Source organism: Myodes glareolus, chromosome 18, assembly GCF_982192425.1.
Source record: "Myodes glareolus chromosome 18, mMyoGla1.1, whole genome shotgun sequence".
NCBI classification, from domain to species: domain Eukaryota; kingdom Metazoa; phylum Chordata; class Mammalia; order Rodentia; family Cricetidae; genus Myodes; species Myodes glareolus.
Window position 1 is genome coordinate 2,845,386 of NC_142043.1, and position 22,428 is coordinate 2,867,813.

The window sequence follows — 22,428 nt, forward strand, 5'->3', positions numbered from 1 at the left end:
TGCTTCTCTTTCAGAGAAACACATGTGAGTTTCTGGTGAATGCTTGTAAGTAGCTTAAGGCAATTTCAAAGGAACGTGATTTTCTCTGAAAGGACAGCATTTCGAAAGTGAAGCAACACTCCATTCACTTCGCACAGTGAATTGAAGTGTTGGAAGAGAAGGCTTCTCTTTCAGAGAAATGCATGTGAATTTCTTGTGAATGCTTGAAAGTTGCTTAAGGCACTTTCAAACAAAAGTGATTTTCTCTGAAAGGACAGGATTTAGAAAGTGAAGCAACACGCCATTCACTTCACACAGTGAATTGAAGTGTTGGAACAGACTGCTTCTCTTTCAGAGAAACGCATGTTAGTTTCTTCCTAATGTTTGCAAGAAGCTTAAGGCACTTTCAAAGGAAAGTGATTTTCTCTGAAAGGACAGCATTTGAAAGTGAGACAACACTCCATTCACTTTGCACAGTGAATTGACGTGTTGGAACAGATTGCTTCTCTTTCACAGAAACACATGTGATTTTCTGGTGAATGCTTGTAAGTAGCTTAAGGCAATTTCAAAGGAATGTGATTTTCTCTGAAAGGACAGCATTTAGAAAGTGAAGCAACACTCCATTCACTTCGCACAGTGAATTGAAGTGTTGGAAGAGAAGGCTGCTCTTTCAGAGAAATGCATGTGAATTTCTTGTGAATGCTTGAAAGTTGCTTAAGGCACTTTCAAACAAAAGTGATTTTCTCTGAAAGAACAGGATTTAGAAAGTGAAGCAACACTCCATTCACTTCGCACAGTGAATTGAAGTGTTGGAACAGACTGCTTCTATTTCAGAGAAACGCATGTGTGTTTCCTGTGAATGCTTGAAAGTAGCTTAAGGCACTTTAAAAGGAAAGTGATTTTCTCTGAAAGGACAGCATTTAGAAAGTGAAGTAACATTCCATTCACTTCGCACAGTGAAATGAAGTGTTGGAACAGACTGCTTCTCTTTCAGAGAAATGCATATGAGTTTCTGTTGAATGCTTGTAAGTAGCTCAAGGCTCTTTCAAAGGAAAGTGATTTTCTCTGAAAGGACAGCATTTAGAAAGTAAAGCAACAATCCATTCCCTTCGTTCAATGAATTGAAGTGTTGGAACATACTGCTTCTCTTTCATAGAAACGCATTAGTGTTTCTTGTGAATGCTTGCAAGTAGCTTAAGGCACTGTCAAAGGAAAGGGATTTTCTCTGAAAGGACAGCATTTAGAAAGCGAAGCAACACTCCATTCACTTCGCACAGAGAATTGAAGTGTTGGAAAAGACTGCTTCTCTTTCAGAGAAATGCATGTGAGTTTCTGTCGAATGCTTGGAAGTAGCTTAAGGCACTTTCAAAGGAAAGTGAATTTCTCTGAAAGGACAGCATTTAGAAAGTGAAGCAACACTCCGTTCACTTTGCACAGTGAATTGAAGTGTTGGAACAGACTGCTTCTCTTTCAGAGAAATGCATGTGAGTTTCTTCCTAATGCTTGCAAGTAGCTTAAGGCACTTTCACAGGAAAGTGATTTTCTCTGAAAGGACAGCATTTAGAAAGTGAAGCAACACTCCATTCACTTCGCACAGTGAATTGAAGTGTTGGAACAGACTGCTTCTCTTTCAGAGAAATGCATGTGTGTTTCTGGTGAATGCTTGTAAGTTGTTAAGGCAATTTCAAAGGAACGTGATTTTCTCTGAAAGGACAGCATTTAGAAAGTGAAGCAACACTCCATTCACTTCGCACAGTGAATTGAAGTGTTGGAAGAGAAGGCTTCTCTTTCAGAGAAATGCATGTGAATTTCTTGTGAATGCTTGAAAGCTGCTTTAGGCACTTTCAAACGAAAGTGATTTTCTCTGAAAGGACAGGATTTAGAAAGTGAAGCAACACTCCATTCACTTCGCACAGTGAATTGAAGTGTTGGAACAGACTGCTTCTCTTTCAGAGAAATGCATGTGAGTTTCTGATGAATGCTTGTAAGTAGCTTAAGGCACTTTCAAAGGAAAGTGATTTTCTTTGAAAGGACAGCATTTAGAAAGTGAAGCAACACTCCATTCACTTCGCACATTGAATTGAAGTGTTGTAACAGACTGCTTCTCTTTCAGAGAAACGCATGTGAGTTTCTGTTGAATGCTTGTAAGTAGCTTAAGGCACTTTCAAAGGAAAGTGATTTTCTCTGAAAGGACAGCATTTAGAAAGTGAGGCAACACTCCATTCACTTCACACAGTGAATTGAAGTTTTGGAACAGACTGCTTCTCTTTCAGAGAAACGCATGTGAGTTTCTTCCTAATGCTTGCAAGTAGCTTAAGGCACTTTCAAAGGAAAGTGATTTTATCTGAAAGGACAGCATTTAGAAAGTGAAGCAACACTCCATTCACTTTGCACAGTGAATTGAAGTGTTGGAACAGACTGCTTCTTTTTCAGAGAAATGCATGTGAGTTTCTGTTGAATGCTTGTTAGTAGCTCAAGGCTCTTTCAAAGGAAAGTGATTTTTTCTGAAAGGACAGCATTTAGAATGTAAAGCAACACTCCATTCACTTCGCACAGAGTTGAAGTGTTGGAACAGATTGCTTCTCTTTCAGAGAAATGCATGTGAGTTTCTGTTGAATGCTTGTAAGTAGCTTAAGGCACTTTCAAAGGAAAGTGATTTTCTCTGAAAGGACAGCATTTAGAAAGTGAAGCAACACTCCATTCCCTTCGTGTAGTGAATTGAAGTGTTGGAACAGACTGCTTGTCTTTCATAGAAACGCATTAGTATTTCTTGTGAATGCTTGCAAGTAGCTTAAGGCACTTTCAAAGGAAAGTGATTTTCTCTGAAAGGACAGCATTTAGAAAGTGAAGCAACACTCCATTCACTTCACATAGTGAATTGAAGTGTTGGAACAGACTGCTTCTCTTTCAGAGAAACGCATGTTAGTTTCTTCCTAATGCTTGCAAGAAGCTTAAGGCACTTTCAAAGGAAAGTGATTTTCTCTGAAAGGACAGCATTTCGAAAGTGAGGCAACACTCCATTCACTTTGCACAGTGAATTGACGTGTTGGAACAGATTGCTTCTCTTTCACAGAAACACATGTGAGTTTCTGGTGAATGCTTGTAAGTAGCTTAAGGCAATTTCAAAGGAACGTGATTTTCTCTGAAAGGACAGCATTTAGAAAGTGAAGCAACACTCCATTCACTTCGCACAGTGAATTGAAGTGTTGGAACAGATTGCTTCTCTTTCAGAGAAACACATGTGAGTTTCTGGTGAATGCTTGTAAGTAGCTAAGGCAATTTCAAAGGAACGTGATTTTCTCTGAAAGGACAGCATTTAGAAACTGAAACAACACTCCATTCACTTCGCACAGTGAATTGAAGTGTTGGAGGAGAAGGCTGCTCTTTCAGAGAAATGCATGTGAATTTCTTGTGATTGCTTGAAAGTTGCTTAAGGCACTTTCAAACAAAAGTGATTTTCTCTGAAAGGACAGGATTTAGAAAGTGAAGCAACACTCCATTCACTTCGCACAGTGAATTGAAGTGTTGGAACAGACTGCTTCTATTTCAGAGAAACGCATGTGTGTTTCCTGTGAATGCTTGAAAGTAGCTTAAGGCACTTTCAAAGGAAAGTGATTTTCTCTGAAAGGACAGCATTTAGAAAGTGAAATAACATTCCATTCACTTCGCACAGTGAATTGAAGTGTTGGAACAGACTGCTTCTCTTTCAGAGAAATGCATATGAGTTTCTGTTGAATGCTTGTAAGTAGCTCAAGGCTCTTTCAAAGGAAAGTGATTTTCTCTGAAAGGACAGCATTTAGAAAGTAAAGCAACACTCCATTTCCTTCGTGCAATGAATTGAAATGTTGGAACAGACTGCTTCTCTTTCATAGAAACGCATTAGTGTTTCTTGTGAATGCTTGCAAGTAGCTTAAGGCACTTTCAAAGGAAAGTGATTTTCTCTGAAAGGACAGCATTTAGAAAGTGAAGCAACACTCCATTCACTTCGCACAGAGAATTGAAGTGTTGGAACAGACTGCTTCTCTTTCGGAGAAATGCATGTGAGTTTCTGTTGAATGCTTGTAAGTAGCTTAAGGCACTTTCAAAGGAAAGTGATTTTCTCTGAAAGGACAGCATTTAGAAAGTGAAGCAATACTCCATTCACTTTGCACAGTGAATTGAAGTGTTGGAACAGATTGCTTCTCTTTCAGAGAAACACATGTGAGTTTCTTCCTAATGCTTGCAAGTAGCTTAAGGCACTTTCAAAGGAAAGTGATTTTCTCTGAAAGGACAGCATTTAGAAAGTGAAGCAACACTCCATTCACTTCGCACAGTGAATTGAAGTGTTGGAACAGACTGCTTCTCTTTCAGAGAAACGCATGTGAGTTTCTGGTGAATGCTTTTAAGTAGCTTAAGGCACTTTCAAAGGAAAGTGATTTTCTCTGAAAGGACAGCATTTAGAAAGTGAAGCAACACTCCATTCCTTTCGTGCAGTGAATTGAAGTGTTAGAACAGAGTGCTTCTCTTTCATATAAACGCATTAGTGTTTCTTGTGAATGCTTGCAAGTTGCTCAAGGCTCTTTCAAAGGAAAGTGATTTTTTCTGAAAGGACAGCATTTAGAAAGTAAAGTAACACTCCATTCCCTTCGTGCAATGAATTGAAGTGTTGGAACAGACTGCTTCTCTTTCATAGAAACGCATTAGTGTTTCTTGTGAATGCTTGCAAGTAGCTTAAGGCACTTTCAAAGGAAAGTGATTTTCTCTGAAAGGACAGCATTTTGAAAGTGAAGCAACACTCCATTCACTTCGCACAGAGAATTGAAGTGTTGGAACAGATTGCTTCTCTTTCAGAGAAATGCATGTGAATTTCTGTTGAATGCTTGTAAGTAGCGTAAGGCACATTCAGAGGAAAGGGATTTTCTCTGAAAGGACAGCATTTCGAAAGTGAGGCTACACTCCATTCACTTTGCACAGTGAATTGAAGTGTTGGAACAGATTGCTTCTCTTTCAGAAAAACACATGTGAGTATCTGGTGAATGCTTGTAAGTAGCTTAAGTCAATTTCAAAGGAACGTGATTTTCTCTGAAAGGACAGCATTTAGAAAGTGAAGCAACACTCCATTCACTTCGCACAGTGAATTGAAGTGTTGGAAGAGAAGGCTTCTCTTTCAGAGAAATGCATGTGAATTTCTTGTGAATGCTTGAAAGTTGCTTAAGGCACTTTCAAACAAAAGTGATTTTCTCTGAAAGGACAGGATTTAGAAAGTGAAGCAACACTCCATTCACTTCGCCCAGTGAATTGATGTGTTGGAACAGACTGCTTCTATTTCAGAGAAACGCATGTGTGTTTCCTGTGAATGCTTGATAGTAGCTTAAGGCACTTTCAAAGGAAAGTGATTTTCTCTGAAAGGACAGCATTTAGAAAGTGAAGTAACATTCCATTCACTTCGCACAGTGAATTGAAGTGTTGGAACAGACTGCTTCTCTTTCAGAGAAATGCATATGAGTTTCTGTTGAATGCTTGTAAGTAGCTCAAGGCTCTTTAAAAGGAAAGTGATTTTCTCTGAAAGGACAGCATTTAGAAAGTAAAGCAACACTCCATTCCCTTCGTGCAATGAATTGAAGTGTTGGAACCGACTGCTTCTCTTTCATAGAAACGCATTAGTGTTTCTTGTGAATGCTTGCAAGTAGCTTAAGGCACTTTCAAAGGAAAGTGATTTTCTCTGAAAGGACAGCATTTAGAAAGTGAAGCAACACTCCATTGACTTTGCACAGTGAAATGAAGTGTTGGAACAGACTGCTTCTCTTTCAGAGAAACGCATGTGAGTTTCTTCCTAATGCTTGCAAGTAGCTTAAGGCACTTTCAAAGGAAAGTGATTTTCTCTGAAAGGACAGCATTTAGAAAGTGAAGCAACACTCCATTCACTTCGCACAGTGAATTGAAGTGTTGGAACAGACTGCTTCTCTATCAGAGAAACGCATGTGAGTTTCTGGAGAATGCTTGTAAGTAGCTTAAGGCACTTTCAAAGGAAAGTGATTTTCTCTGAAAGGACAGCATTTAGAAAGTGAAGCAACACTCCATTCACTTCGCACAGTGAATTGAAGTGTTGGAACAGAGTGCTTCTCTTTCAGAGAAATGCATGTGTGTTTCTGGTGAATGCTTGCAAGTTGCTTAAGGCAATTTCAAAGGAACGTGATTTTCTCTGAAAGGACAGCATTTAGAAAGTGAAGCAACACTCCATTCACTTCGCACAGTGAATTGAAGTGTTGGAAGAGAAGGTTGCTCTTTCAGAGAAATGCATGTGAATTTCTTGTGAATGCTTGAAAGTTGCTTATGGCACTTTCAAAGGAAAGTGATTTTCTCTGAAAGGACAGAATTTAGAAAGTGAAGCAACACTCCATTCACTTCGCACAGTGAATTGAATTGTTGGAACATTCTGCTTCTATTTCAGAGAAACGCATGTGTGTTTCCTGTGAATGCTTGAAAGTAGCTTAAGGCACTTTCAAAGGAAAGTGATTTTCTCTGAAAGGACAGCATTTAGAAAGTGAAGTAACATTCCATTCACTTCGCACAGTGAATTGAAGTGTTGGAACAGACTGCTTCTCTTTCAGAGAAATGCATATGAGTTTCTGTTGAATGCTTGTACGTAGCTCAAGGCTCTTTAAAAGGAAAGTGATTTTCTCTGAAAGGACAGCATTTAGGAAGTAAAGCAACACTCCATTCCCTTCGTGCAATGAATTGAAGTGTTGGAACCGACTGCTTCTCTTTCATAGAAACGCATTAGTGTTTCTTGTGAACGCTTGCAAATAGCTTAAGGCACTTTCAAAGGAAAGTGATTTTCTCTGAAAGGACAGCATTTAGAAAGTGAAGCAACACTCCATTCACTTCGCACAGAGAATTGAAGTGTTGGAACAGACTGCTTCTCTTTCAGAGAAATGCATGTGAGTTTCTCTTGAATGCTTGTAAGTAGCTTAAGGCACTTTCAAAGGAAAGTGATTTTCTCTGAAAGGACCGCATTTAGAAAGTGAAGCAACACTCCATTCACTTTGCACAGTGAATTGAAGTGTTGGAACAGACTGCTTCTCTTTCAGAGAAACACATGTGAGTTTCTTCCTAATGCTTGCAAGTAGCTTAAGGCACTTTCAAAGGAAAGTGATTTTCTCTGAAAGGACAGCATTTAGAAAGTGAAGCAACACTCCATTCACTTCGCACAGTGAATTGAAGTGTTGGAACAGACTGCTTCTCTATCAGAGAAACGCATGTGAGTTTCTGGTGAATGCTTGTAAGTAGCTTAAGGCACTTTCAAAGGAACGTGATTTTCTCTGAAAGGACAGCATTTAGAAAGTAAAGCAACACTCCATTCCCTTCGTGCAATGAATTGAAGTGTTGGAACCGACTGCTTCTCTTTCATAGAAACGCATTAGTGTTTCTTGTGAATGCTTGCAAGTAGCTTAAGGAACTTTCAAATGAAAGTGATTTTCTCTGAAAGGACAGCATTTAGTACGTGAAGCAACACTCCATTCACTTCGCACAGAGAATTGAAGTGTTGGAACAGAGTGCTTCTCTTTCAGAGAAATGCATGTGAGTTTCTGTTGAATGCTTGTAAGTAGCTTAAGGCACTTTCAAAGGAAAGTGATTTTCTCTGAAAGGACAGCATTTAGAAAGTGAAGCAACACTCCATTCACTTTGCACAGTGAATTGAAGTGTTGGAACAGACTGCTTCTCTTTCAGAGAAACTCTTGTGAGTTCTTCCTAATGCTTGCAAGTAGCTTAAGGCACTTTCAAAGGAAAGTGATTTTCTCTGAAAGGACAGCATTTAGAAAGTGAAGCAACACTCCATTCACTTCGCACAGTGAATTGAAGTGTTGGAACAGACTGCTTCTCTATCAGAGAAACGCATGTGAGTTTCTGGTGAATGCTTGTAAGTAGCTTAAGGCACTTTCAAAGGAAAGTGATTTTCTCTGAAAGGACAGCATTTAGAAAGTGATGCAACACTCCATTCTCTTCGTGCAGTGAATTGAAGTGTTGGAACAGAGTGCTTCTCTTTCATATAAACGCATTAGTGTTTCTTGTGAATGCTTGCAAGTTGCTTAAGGCACTTTCAAAGGAAAGTGATTTTCTCTGAAAGGACAGCATTTAGAAAGTGAAGCAACACTCCATACACTTTGCACAGTGAATTGAAGTGTTGAAACAGACTGCTTCTCTTTCAGAGAAACGCATGTGAGCTTTTTGTGAATGCTTGAAAGTAGTTTAAGGCACTTTCAAAGGAAAGTGATTTTCTCTGAAAGGACAGAATTTAGAAAGTGAAGCAACACTCCCTTCACTTCACACAGTGAATTTAAGTGTTGGAACAGACTGCTTCTCTTTCAGAGAACGCATGTGAGTTTCTTCCTACTGCTTGCAAGAAGCTTAAGGCACTTTCAAAGGAAAGTGATTTTCTCTGAAAGGACAGCATTTCGAAAGTGAGGCAACACTCCATTCCCTTTGTGCAGTGAATTGAAGTGTTGGAAAAGACTGCTTGTCTCTCATAGAAACGCATTAGTATTTCTTATGAATGCTTGCAAGTAGCTTAAGGCACTTTCAAAGGAAAGTGATTTTCTCTGAAAGGACAGCATTTAGAAAGTGAAGCACCACTCCATTCACTTCACATAGTGAATTGAAGTGTTGGAACAGACTGCTTCTCTTTCAGAGAAACGCATGTTAGTTTCTTCCTAATGCTTGCAAGAAGCTTAAGGCACTTTCAAAGGAAAGTGATTTTCTCTGAAAGGACAGCATTTCGAAAGTGAGGCAACACTCCATTCACTTTGCACAGTGAATTGAAGTGTTGGAACAGATTGCTTCTCTTTCACAGAAACACATGTGAGTTTCTGGTGAATGCTTGTAAGTAGCTTAAGGCAATTTCAAAGGAACGTGATTTTCTCGAAAGGACAGCATTTAGAAAGTGAAGCAACACTCCATTCACTTCGCATAGTGAATTGAAGTGTTGGAAGAGAAGGCTGCTCTTTCAGAGAAATGCATGTGAATTTCTTGTGAATGCTTGAAAGTTGCTTAAGGCACTTTCAAACAAAAGTGATTTTCTCTGAAAGGACAGGATTTAGAAAGTGAAGCAACACTCCATTCACTTCGCACAGTGAATTGAAGTGTTGGAACAGACTGCTTCTCTTTCAGAGAAATGCATATGAGTTTCTGTTGAATGCTTTTAAGTAGCTCAAGGCTCTTTCAAAGGAAAGTGATTTTCTCTGAAAGGACAGCATTTAGAAAGTAAAGCAACACTCCATTCCCTTCGTTCAATGAATTGAAGTGTTGGAACATACTGCTTCTCTTTCATAGAAACGCATTAGTGTTTCTTGTGAATGCTTGCAAGTAGCTTAAGGCACTTTCAAAGGAAAGTGATTTTCTCTGAAAGGACAGCATTTAGAAAGTGAAGCAACACTCCATTCACTTCGCACAGAGAATTGAAGTGTTGGAACAGACTGCTTCTCTTTCAGAGAAATGCATGTGAGTTTCTGTTGAATGCTTGTAAGTAGCTTAAGGCACTTTCAAAGGAAAGTGAATTTCTCTGAAAGGACAGCATTTAGAAAGTAAAGCAACACTCCATTCACTTTGCACAGTGAATTGAAGTGTTGGAACAGACTGCTTCTCTTTCAGAGAAACGCATTTGAGTTTCTTCCTAATGCTTGCAAGTAGCCTAAGGCACTTTCAAAGGAAAGTGATTTTCTCTGAAAGGACAGAATTTAGAAAGTGAAGCAACACTCCATTCACTTTGCACAGTGAATTGAAGTGTTGGAACAGACTGCTTCTTTTTCAGAGAAATGCATGTGAGTTTCTGGTGAATGCTTGTAAGTAGCTTAAGGCAATTTCAAAGGAACGTGATTTTCTCTGAAAGGACAGCATTTAGAAAGTGAAGCAACACTCCATTCACTTTGCACAGTGAATTGAAGTTTTGGAAGAGAAGGCTTCTCTTTCAGAGAAATGCACGTGAATTTCTTGTGAATGCTTGAAAGTTGCTTAAGGCACTTTCAAACAAAAGTGATTTTCTCTGAAAGGACAGGATTAAGAAAGTGAAGCAACACTCCATTCACTTCGCACAGTGAATTGAAGTGTTGGAACAGACTGCTTCTCTTTCAGAGAAATGCATGTGAGTTTCTGATGAATGCTTGTAAGTAGCTTAAGGCACTTTCAAAGGAAAGTGATTTTCTCTGAAAGGACAGCATTTAGAAAGTGAAGCAACACTCCATTCACTTTGCACATTGAATTGAAGTGTTGGAACAGACTGCTTCTCTTTCAGAGAAACGCATGTGAGTTTCTGTTGAATGCTTGTAAGTAGCTTAAGGCACTTTCAAAGGAAAGTGATTTTCTCTGAAAGGACAGCATTTAGAAAGTGAGGCAACACTCCATTCACTTCACACAGTGAATTGAAGTTTTGGAACAGACTGCTTCTCTTTCAGAGAAACGCATGTGAGTTTCTTCCTAATGCTTGCAAGTAGCTTAAGGCACTTTCAAAGGAAAGTGATTTTCTCTGAAAGGACAGCATTTAGAAAGTGAAGCAACACTCCATTCACTTCGCACAGTGAATAGAAGTGTGGGAACAGACTGCTTATTTTTCAGAAAAATGCATGTGAGTTTCTGTTGAATGCTTGTTAGTAGCTCAAGGCTCTTTCAAAGGAAAGTGAATTTCTCTGAAAGGACAGCATTTAGAAAGTGAAGCAACACTCCATTCACTTCGCACAGAGTTGAAGTGTTGGAACAGATTGCTTCTCTTTCAGAGAAATGCATGTGAGTTTCTGTTGAATGCTTGTAAGTAGCTTAAGGCACTTTCAAAGGAAAGTGATTTTCTCTGAAAGGACAGCATTTAGAAAGTGAAGCAACACTCCATTCCCTTCGTGCAGTGAATTGAAGTGTTGGAACAGACTGCTTGTCTTTCATAGAAACGCATTAGTATTTCTTGTGAATGCTTGCAAGTAGCTTAAGGCACTTTCAAAGGAAAGTGATTTTCTCTGAAAGGACAGCATTTAGAAAGTGAAGCAACACTCCATTCACTTCACATAGTGAATTGAAGTGTTGGAACAGACTGCTTCTCTTTCAGAGAAACGCATGTTAGCTTCTTCCTAATGCTTGCAAGAAGCTTAAGGCACTTTCAAAGGAAAGTGATTTTCTCTGGAAGGACAGCATTTCGAAAGTGAGGCAACACTCCATTCACTTTGCACAGTGAATTGAAGTGTTGGAACAGATTGCTTCTCTTTCAGAGAAACACATGTGAGTTTCTGGTGAATGCTTGTAAGTAGCTTAAGGCAATTTCAAAGGAACGTGATTTTCTCTGAAAGGACAGCATTTAGAAAGTGAAGCAACACTCCATTCACTTCGCACAGTGAATTGAAGTGTTGGAAGAGAAGGCTGCTCTTTCAGAGAAATGCATGTGAATTTCTTGTGAGTGCTTGAAAATTGCTTAAGGCACTTTCAAACAAAAGTGATTTTCTCTAAAAGGACAGGATTTAGAAAGTGAAGCAACACTCCATTCACTTCGCACAGTGAATTGAAGTGTTGGAACAGACTGCTTCTATTTCAGAGAAACGCATGTGTGTTTCCTGTGAATGCTTGAAAGTAGCTTAAGGCACTTTCAAAGGAAAGTGATTTTCTCTGAAAGGACAGCATTTAGAAAGTAAAGCAACACTCCATTCCCTTCGTGCAATGAATTGAAGTGTTGGAACAGACTTCTTCTCTTTCATAGAAACACATTAGTGTTTCTTGTGAATGCTTGCAAGTAGCTTAAGGCACTTTCAAAGGAAAGTGATTTTCTCTCAAAGGACAGCATTTAGAAAGTGAAGCAACACTCCATTCCTTTCGTGCAGTGAATTGAAGTGTTAGAACAGAGTGCTTCTCTTTCATATAAACGCATTAGTGTTTCTTGTGAATGCTTGCAAGTTGCTTAAGGCACTTTCAAAGGAAAGTGATTTTCTCTGAAAGGACAGCATTTAGGAAGTGAAGCAACACTCCATACACTTTGCAAAGTGAATTGAAGTGTTGAAACAGACTGCTTCTCTTTCAGAGAAACACATGTGAGCTTTTTGTGAATGCTTGAAAGTAGTTTAAGGCACTTTCAAAAGAAAGTGATTTTCTCTGAAAGGACAGAATTTAGAAAGTGAAGCAACACTCCATTCACTTCGCACAGTGAATTGAAGTGTTGGAACAGACTGCTTCTCTTTCAGAGAAACGCATGTGAGTTTCTGGTGAATGCTTGTAAGTAGCTCAAGGCTCTTTCAAAGGAAAGTGATTTTTTCTGAAAGGACAGCATTTAGAAAGTAAAGTAACACTCCATTCCCTTCGTGCAATGAATTGAAGTGTTGGAACAGACTGCTTCTCTTTCATAGAAACGCATTAGTGTTTCTTGTGAATGCTTGCAAGTAGCTTAAGGCACTTTCAAAGGAAAGTGATTTTCTCTGAAAGGGCAGCATTTTGAAAGTGAAGCAACACTCCATTCACTTCGCACAGAGAATTGAAGTGTTGGAACAGATTGCTTCTCTTTCAGAGAAACACATGTGAGTTTCTGGTGAATGCTTGTAAGTAGCTTAAGGCAATTTCAAAGAAACGTGATTTTCTCTGAAAGGACAGCATTTAGAAAGTGTAGCAACACTCCATTCACTTCGCACAGTGAATTGAAGTGTTGGAAGAGAAGGCTTCTCTTTCAGAGAAATGCATGTGAATTTCTTGTGAATGCTTGAAAGTTGCTTAAGGCACTTTCAAACAAAAGAGATTTTCTCTGAAAGGACAGGATTTAGAAAGTGAAGCAACACTCCATTCACTTCGCACAGTGAATTGAAGTGTTGGAACAGACTGCTTCTATTTCAGAGAAACGCATGTGTGTTTCCTGTGAATGCTTGAAAGTAGCTTAAGGCACTTTCAAAGGAAAGTGATTTTCTCTGAAAGGACAGATTTAGAATGTGAAATAACACTCCATTCACTTTGCACAGTGAATTGAAGTGTTGGAACAGACTGCTTCTCTTTCAGAGAAACGCATGTGAGTTTCTGGTGAATGCTTGTAAGTAGCTTAAGGCACTTTCAAAGGAAAGTGATTTTCTCTGACGGGACAGCATTTAGAAAGTGAAGCAGCACTCCATTCACTTCGCACAGTGAATTGAAGTGTTGGAAGAGAAGGCTGCTCTTTCAGAGAAATGCATGTGAATTTCTTGTGAGTGCTTGAGAATTGCTTAAGGCACTTTCAAACAAAAGTGATTTTCTCTGAAAGGACAGGATTTAGAATGTGAAGCAACACTCCATTCACTTCGCACAGTGAATTGAAGTGTTGGAACAGACTGCTTCTATTTCAGAGAAACGCATGTGTGTTTCCTGTGAATGCTTGAAAGTAGCTTAAGGCACTTTCAAAGGAAAGTGATTTTCTCTGAAAGGACAGCATTTAGAAAGTGAAGTAACATTCCATTCACTTCGCACAGTGAATTGAAGTGTTGGAACAGACTACTTCTCTTTCAGAGAAATGCAGGTGAGTTTCTGTTGAATGCTTGTAAGTAGCTTAAGGCACTTTCAAAGGAAAGTGATTTTCTCTGAAAGGACAGCATTTAGAAAGTGAAGCAACACTCCATTCACTTTGCACAGTGATTTGAAGTGTTGGAACAGACTGCTTCTCTTTCAGAGAAACGCATGTGAGTTTCTTCCTAATGCTTGCAAGTAGCTTAAGGCACTTTCAAAGGAAAGTGATTTTCTCTGAAAGACAGCATTTAGAAAGTGAAGCAACACTCCATTCACTTCGCACAGTGAATTGAAGTGTTGGAACAGACTGCTTCTCTATCAGAGAAACGCATGTGAGTTTCTGGTGAATGCTTGTAAGTAGCTTAAGGCACTTTCAAAGGAAAGTGATTTTCTCTGAAAGGACAGCATTTAGAAAGTGATGCAACACTCCATTCTCTTCGTGCAGTGAATTGAAGTGTTGGAACAGAGTGCTTCTCTTTCATATAAACGCATTAGTGTTTCTTGTGAATGCTTGCAAGTTGCTCAAGGCACTTTCAAAGGAAAGTGATTTTCTCTGAAAGGGCAGCATTTAGAAAGTGAAGCAACACTCCATACACTTTGCACAGTGAATTGAAGTGTTGAAACAGACTGCTTCTCTTTCAGAGAAACGCATGTGAGCTTTTTGTGAATTCTTGAAAGTAGTTTAAGGCACTTTCAAAAGAAAGTGATTTTCTCTGAAAGGACAGCATTTAGAAAGTGAAGCAACACTCCCTTCACTTCACACAGTGAATTGAAGTGTTGGAACAGACTGCTTCTCTTTCAGAGAAATGCATGTGAGTTTCTGGTGAATGCTTGTAAGTAGCTTAAGGCAACTTCAAAGGAACGTGATTTTCTCTGAAAGGACAGCATTTAGAAAGTGAAGCAACACTCCATTCACTTCGCACAGTGAATTGAAGTGTTGGAAGAGAAGACTTCTCTTTCAGAGAAATGCACGTGAATTTCTTGTGAATGCTTGAAAGTTGCTTAAGGCACTTTCAAACAAAAGTGATTTTCTCTGAAAGGACAGGATTTAGAAAGTGAAGCAACACTCCATTCACTTCGCACAGTGAATTGAAGTGTTGGAACAGACTGCTTCTCATTCAGAGAAATACATGTGAGTTTCTGATGAATGCTTGTAAGTAGCTTAAGGCACTTTCAAAGGAAAGTGATTTTCTCTGAAAGGACAGCATTTAGAAAGTGAAGCAACACTCCATTCACTTCGCATATTGAATTGAAGTGTTGGAACAGACTGCTTCTCTTTCAGAGAAACGCATGTGAGTTTCTGTGGAATGCTTGTAAGTAGCTTAAGGCACTTTCAAAGGAAAGTGATTTTCTCTGAAAGGACAGCATTTAGAAAGTGAGGCAACACTCCATTCACTTCACACAGTGAATTGAAGTTTTGGAACAGACTGCTTCTCTTTCAGAGAACCGCATGTGAGTTTCTTCCTAATGCTTGCAAGTAGCTTAAGGCACTTTCAAAGGAAAGTGATTTTCTCTGAAAGGACAGGATTTAGAAAGTGTAGCAACACTCCATTCACTTCGCACAGTGAATAGAAGTGTTGGAACAGACTGCTTCTTTTTCAGAGAAATGCATGTGAGTTTCTGTTGAATGCTTGTTAGTAGCTCAAGGCTCTTTCAAAGGAAAGTGAATTTCTCTGAAAGGACAGCATTTAGAAAGTGAAGCAACACTCCATTCACTTCACATAGTGAATTGAAGTGTTGGAACAGACTGCTTCTCTTTCAGAGAAACGCATGTGAGTTTCTTCCTAATGCTTGCAAGTAGCTTAAGGCACTTTCAAAGGAAAGTGATTTTCTCTGAAAGGACAGCATTTAGAAAGTGAAGCACCACTCCATTCACTTCACATAGTGAATTGAAGTGTTGGAACAGACTGCTTCTCTTTCAGAGAAACGCATGTTAGTTTCTTCCTAATGCTTGCAAGAAGCTTAAGGCACTTTCAAAGGAAAGTGATTTTCTCTGAAAGGACAGCATTTCGAAAGTGAGGCAACACTCCATTCACTTTGCACAGTGAATTGAAGTGTTGGAACAGATTGCTTCTCTTTCACAGAAACACATGTGAGTTTCTGGTGAATGCTTGTAAGTAGCTTAAGGCAATTTCAAAGGAACGTGATTTTCTCGAAAGGACAGCATTTAGAAAGTGAAGCAACACTCCATTCACTTCGCATAGTGAATTGAAGTGTTGGAAGAGAAGGCTGCTCTTTCAGAGAAATGCATGTGAATTTCTTGTGAATGCTTGAAAGTTGCTTAAGGCACTTTCAAACAAAAGTGATTTTCTCTGAAAGGACAGGATTTAGAAAGTGAAGCAACACTCCATTCACTTCGCACAGTGAATTGAAGTGTTGGAACAGACTGCTTCTATTTCAGAGAAACGCATGTGTGTTTCCTGTGAATTCTTGAAAGTAGCTTAAGGAACTTTAAAAGGAAAGTGATTTTCTCTGAAAGGACAGTATTTAGAAAGTGAAGTAACATTCCATTCACTTCGCACAGTGAATTGAAGTGTTGGAACAGACTGCTTCTCTTTCAGAGAAATGCATATGAGTTTCTGTTGAATGCTTTTAAGTAGCTCAAGGCTCTTTCAAAGGAAAGTGATTTTCTCTGAAAGGACAGCATTTAGAAAGTAAAGCAACACTCCATTCCCTTCGTTCAATGAATTGAAGTGTTGGAACATACTACTTCTCTTTCATAGAAACGCATTAGTGTTTCTTGTGAATGCTTGCAAGTAGCTTAAGGCACTTTCAAAGGAAAGTGATTTTCTCTGAAAGGACAGCATTTAGAAAGTGAAGCAACACTCCATTCACTTCGCACAGAGAATTGAAGTGTTGGAACAGACTGCTTCTCTTTCAGAGAAATGCATGTGAGTTTCTGTTGAATGCTTGTAAGTAGCTTAAGGCACTTTCAAAGGAAAGTGAATTTCTCTGAAAGGACAGCATTTAGAAAGTAAAGCAACACTCCATTCACTTTGCACAGTGAATTGAAGTGTTGGAACAGACTGCTTCTCTTTCAGAGAAACGCATTTGAGTTTCTTCCTAATGCTTGCAAGTAGCCTAAGGCACTTTCAAAGGAAAGTGATTTTCTCTGAAAGGACAGAATTTAGAAAGTGAAGCAACACTCCATTCACTTTGCACAGTGAATTGAAGTGTTGGAACAGACTGCTTCTTTTTCAGAGAAATGCATGTGAGTTTCTGGTGAATGCTTGTAAGTAGCTTAAGGCAATTTCAAAGGAACGTGATTTTCTCTGAAAGGACAGCATTTAGAAAGTGAAGCAACACTCCATTCACTTTGCACAGTGAATTGAAGTTTTGGAAGAGAAGGCTTCTCTTTCAGAGAAATGCACGTGAATTTCTTGTGAATGCTTGAAAGTTGCTTAAGGCACTTTCAAACAAAAGTGATTTTCTCTGAAAGGACAGGATTAAGAAAGTGAAGCAACACTCCATTCACTTCGCACAGTGAATTGAAGTGTTGGAACAGACTGCTTCTCTTTCAGAGAAATGCATGTGAGTTTCTGATGAATGCTTGTAAGTAGCTTAAGGCACTTTCAAAGGAAAGTGATTTTCTCTGAAAGGACAGCATTTAGAAAGTGAAGCAACACTCCATTCACTTTGCACATTGAATTGAAGTGTTGGAACAGACTGCTTCTCTTTCAGAGAAACGCATGTGAGTTTCTGTTGAATGCTTGTAAGTAGCTTAAGGCACTTTCAAAGGAAAGTGATTTTCTCTGAAAGGACAGCATTTAGAAAGTGAGGCAACACTCCATTCACTTCACACAGTGAATTGAAGTTTTGGAACAGACTGCTTCTCTTTCAGAGAAACGCATGTGAGTTTCTTCCTAATGCTTGCAAGTAGCTTAAGGCACTTTCAAAGGAAAGTGATTTTCTCTGAAAGGACAGCATTTAGAAAGTGAAGCAACACTCCATTCACTTCGCACAGTGAATAGAAGTGTGGGAACAGACTGCTTATTTTTCAGAAAAATGCATGTGAGTTTCTGTTGAATGCTTGTTAGTAGCTCAAGGCTCTTTCAAAGGAAAGTGAATTTCTCTGAAAGGACAGCATTTAGAAAGTGAAGCAACACTCCATTCACTTCGCACAGAGTTGAAGTGTTGGAACAGATTGCTTCTCTTTCAGAGAAATGCATGTGAGTTTCTGTTGAATGCTTGTAAGTAGCTTAAGGCACTTTCAAAGGAAAGTGATTTTCTCTGAAAGGACAGCATTTAGAAAGTGAAGCAACACTCCATTCCCTTCGTGCAGTGAATTGAAGTGTTGGAACAGACTGCTTGTCTTTCATAGAAACGCATTAGTATTTCTTGTGAATGCTTGCAAGTAGCTTAAGGCACTTTCAAAGGAAAGTGATTTTCTCTGAAAGGACAGCATTTAGAAAGTGAAGCAACACTCCATTCACTTCACATAGTGAATTGAAGTGTTGGAACAGACTGCTTCTCTTTCAGAGAAACGCATGTTAGCTTCTTCCTAATGCTTGCAAGAAGCTTAAGGCACTTTCAAAGGAAAGTGATTTTCTCTGGAAGGACAGCATTTCGAAAGTGAGGCAACACTCCATTCACTTTGCACAGTGAATTGAAGTGTTGGAACAGATTGCTTCTCTTTCAGAGAAACACATGTGAGTTTCTGGTGAATGCTTGTAAGTAGCTTAAGGCAATTTCAAAGGAACGTGATTTTCTCTGAAAGGACAGCATTTAGAAAGTGAAGCAACACTCCATTCACTTCGCACAGTGAATTGAAGTGTTGGAAGAGAAGGCTGCTCTTTCAGAGAAATGCATGTGAATTTCTTGTGAGTGCTTGAAAATTGCTTAAGGCACTTTCAAACAAAAGTGATTTTCTCTAAAAGGACAGGATTTAGAAAGTGAAGCAACACTCCATTCACTTCGCACAGTGAATTGAAGTGTTGGAACAGACTGCTTCTATTTCAGAGAAACGCATGTGTGTTTCCTGTGAATGCTTGAAAGTAGCTTAAGGCACTTTCAAAGGAAAGTGATTTTCTCTGAAAGGACAGCATTTAGAAAGTAAAGCAACACTCCATTCCCTTCGTGCAATGAATTGAAGTGTTGGAACAGACTTCTTCTCTTTCATAGAAACGCATTAGTGTTTCTTGTGAATGCTTGCAAGTAGCTTAAGGCACTTTCAAAGGAAAGTGATTTTCTCTCAAAGGACAGCATTTAGAAAGTGAAGCAACACTCCATTCCTTTCGTGCAGTGAATTGAAGTGTTAGAACAGAGTGCTTCTCTTTCATATAAACGCATTAGTGTTTCTTGTGAATGCTTGCAAGTTGCTTAAGGCACTTTCAAAGGAAAGTGATTTTCTCTGAAAGGACAGCATTTAGGAAGTGAAGCAACACTCCATACACTTTGCAAAGTGAATTGAAGTGTTGAAACAGACTGCTTCTCTTTCAGAGAAACACATGTGAGCTTTTTGTGAATGCTTGAAAGTAGTTTAAGGCACTTTCAAAAGAAAGTGATTTTCTCTGAAAGGACAGAATTTAGAAAGTGAAGCAACACTCCATTCACTTCGCACAGTGAATTGAAGTGTTGGAACAGACTGCTTCTCTTTCAGAGAAACGCATGTGAGTTTCTGGTGAATGCTTGTAAGTAGCTCAAGGCTCTTTCAAAGGAAAGTGATTTTTTCTGAAAGGACAGCATTTAGAAAGTAAAGTAACACTCCATTCCCTTCGTGCAATGAATTGAAGTGTTGGAACAGACTGCTTCTCTTTCATAGAAACGCATTAGTGTTTCTTGTGAATGCTTGCAAGTAGCTTAAGGCACTTTCAAAGGAAAGTGATTTTCTCTGAAAGGGCAGCATTTTGAAAGTGAAGCAACACTCCATTCACTTCGCACAGAGAATTGAAGTGTTGGAACAGATTGCTTCTCTTTCAGAGAAACACATGTGAGTTTCTGGTGAATGCTTGTAAGTAGCTTAAGGCAATTTCAAAGAAACGTGATTTTCTCTGAAAGGACAGCATTTAGAAAGTGTAGCAACACTCCATTCACTTCGCACAGTGAATTGAAGTGTTGGAAGAGAAGGCTTCTCTTTCAGAGAAATGCATGTGAATTTCTTGTGAATGCTTGAAAGTTGCTTAAGGCACTTTCAAACAAAAGTGATTTTCTCTGAAAGGACAGGATTTAGAAAGTGAAGCAACACTCCATTCACTTCGCACAGTGAATTGAAGTGTTGGAACAGACTGCTTCTATTTCAGAGAAACGCATGTGTGTTTCCTGTGAATGCTTGAAAGTAGCTTAAGGCACTTTCAAAGGAAAGTGATTTTCTCTGAAAGGACAGATTTAGAATGTGAAATAACACTCCATTCACTTTGCACAGTGAATTGAAGTGTTGGAACAGACTGCTTCTCTTTCAGAGAAACGCATGTGAGTTTCTGGTGAATGCTTGTAAGTAGCTTAAGGCACTTTCAAAGGAAAGTGATTTTCTCTGACGGGACAGCATTTAGAAAGTGAAGCAGCACTCCATTCACTTCGCACAGTGAATTGAAGTGTTGGAAGAGAAGGCTGCTCTTTCAGAGAAATGCATGTGAATTTCTTGTGAGTGCTTGAGAATTGCTTAAGGCACTTTCAAACAAAAGTGATTTTCTCTGAAAGGACAGGATTTAGAAAGTGAAGCAACACTCCATTCACTTCGCACAGTGAATTGAAGTGTTGGAACAGACTGCTTCTATTTCAGAGAAACGCATGTGTGTTTCCTGTGAATGCTTGAAAGTAGCTTAAGGCACTTTCAAAGGAAAGTGATTTTCTCTGAAAGGACAGCATTTAGAAAGTGAAGTAACATTCCATTCACTTCGCACAGTGAATTGAAGTGTTGGAACAGACTACTTCTCTTTCAGAGAAATGCAGGTGAGTTTCTGTTGAATGCTTGTAAGTAGCTTAAGGCACTTTCAAAGGAAAGTGATTTTCTCTGAAAGGACAGCATTTAGAAAGTGAAGCAACACTCCATTCACTTTGCACAGTGATTTGAAGTGTTGGAACAGACTGCTTCTCTTTCAGAGAAACGCATGTGAGTTTCTTCCTAATGCTTGCAAGTAGCTTAAGGCACTTTCAAAGGAAAGTGATTTTCTCTGAAAGGACAGCATTTAGAAAGTGATGCAACACTCCATTCACTTCGCACAGTGAATTGAAGTGTTGGAACAGACTGCTTCTCTATCAGAGAAACGCATGTGAGTTTCTGGTGAATGCTTGTAAGTAGCTTAAGGCACTTTCAAAGGAAAGTGATTTTCTCTGAAAGGACAGCATTTAGAAAGTAAAGCAACACTCCATTCCCTTCGTGCAATGAATTGAAGTGTTGGAACAGACTGCTTCTCTTTCATAGAAACGCATTAGTGTTTCTTGTGAATGCTTGCAAGTAGCTTAAGGAACTTTAAAAGAAAAGTGATTATCTCTGAAAGGACAGCATTTAGAAAGTGAAGCAACACTCCATTCACTTTGCACAGAGAATTGAAGTGTTGGAACAGACTGCTTCTCTTTCAGAAAAATGCATGTGAGTTTCTGTTGAATGCTTGTAAGTAGCTTAAGGCACTTTCAAAGGAAAATGATTTTCTCTGAAAGGACAGCATTTAGAAAGTGAAGCAACACTCCATTCACTTTGCACAGTGAACTGAAGTGTTGGAACAGACTGCTTCTCTTTCAGAGAAACGCATGTGAGTTTCTTCCTAATGCTTGCAAGTAGCTTAAGGCACTTTCAAAGGAAAGTGATTTTCTCTGAAAGACAGCATTTAGAAAGTGAAGCAACACTCCATTCACTTCGCACAGTGAATTGAAGTGTTGGAACAGACTGCTTCTCTATCAGAGAAACGCATGTGAGTTTCTGGTGAATGCTTGTAAGTAGCTTAAGGCACTTTCAAAGGAAAGTGATTTTCTCTGAAAGGACAGCATTTAGAAAGTGATGCAACACTCCATTCTCTTCGTGCAGTGAATTGAAGTGTTGGAACAGAGTGCTTCTCTTTCATATAAACGCATTAGTGTTTCTTGTGAATGCTTGCAAGTTGCTCAAGGCACTTTCAAAGGAAAGTGATTTTCTCTGAAAGGGCAGCATTTAGAAAGTGAAGCAACACTCCATACACTTTGCACAGTGAATTGAAGTGTTGAAACAGACTGCTTCTCTTTCAGAGAAACGCATGTGAGCTTTTTGTGAATTCTTGAAAGTAGTTTAAGGCACTTTCAAAAGAAAGTGATTTTCTCTGAAAGGACAGCATTTAGAAAGTGAGGCAACACTCCATTCACTTCACACAGTGAATTGAAGTTTTGGAACAGACTGCTTCTCTTTCAGAGAACCGCATGTGAGTTTCTTCCTAATGCTTGCAAGTAGCTTAAGGCACTTTCAAAGGAAAGTGATTTTCTCTGAAAGGACAGGATTTAGAAAGTGTAGCAACACTCCATTCACTTCGCACAGTGAATAGAAGTGTTGGAACAGACTGCTTCTTTTTCAGAGAAATGCATGTGAGTTTCTGTTGAATGCTTGTTAGTAGCTCAAGGCTCTTTCAAAGGAAAGTGAATTTCTCTGAAAGGACAGCATTTAGAAAGTGAAGCAACACTCCATTCACTTCACATAGTGAATTGAAGTGTTGGAACAGACTGCTTCTCTTTCAGAGAAACGCATGTGAGTTTCTTCCTAATGCTTGCAAGTAGCTTAAGGCACTTTCAAAGGAAAGTGATTTTCTCTGAAAGGACAGCATTTAGAAAGTGAAGCACCACTCCATTCACTTCACATAGTGAATTGAAGTGTTGGAACAGACTGCTTCTCTTTCAGAGAAACGCATGTTAGTTTCTTCCTAATGCTTGCAAGAAGCTTAAGGCACTTTCAAAGGAAAGTGATTTTCTCTGAAAGGACAGCATTTCGAAAGTGAGGCAACACTCCATTCACTTTGCACAGTGAATTGAAGTGTTGGAACAGATTGCTTCTCTTTCACAGAAACACATGTGAGTTTCTGGTGAATGCTT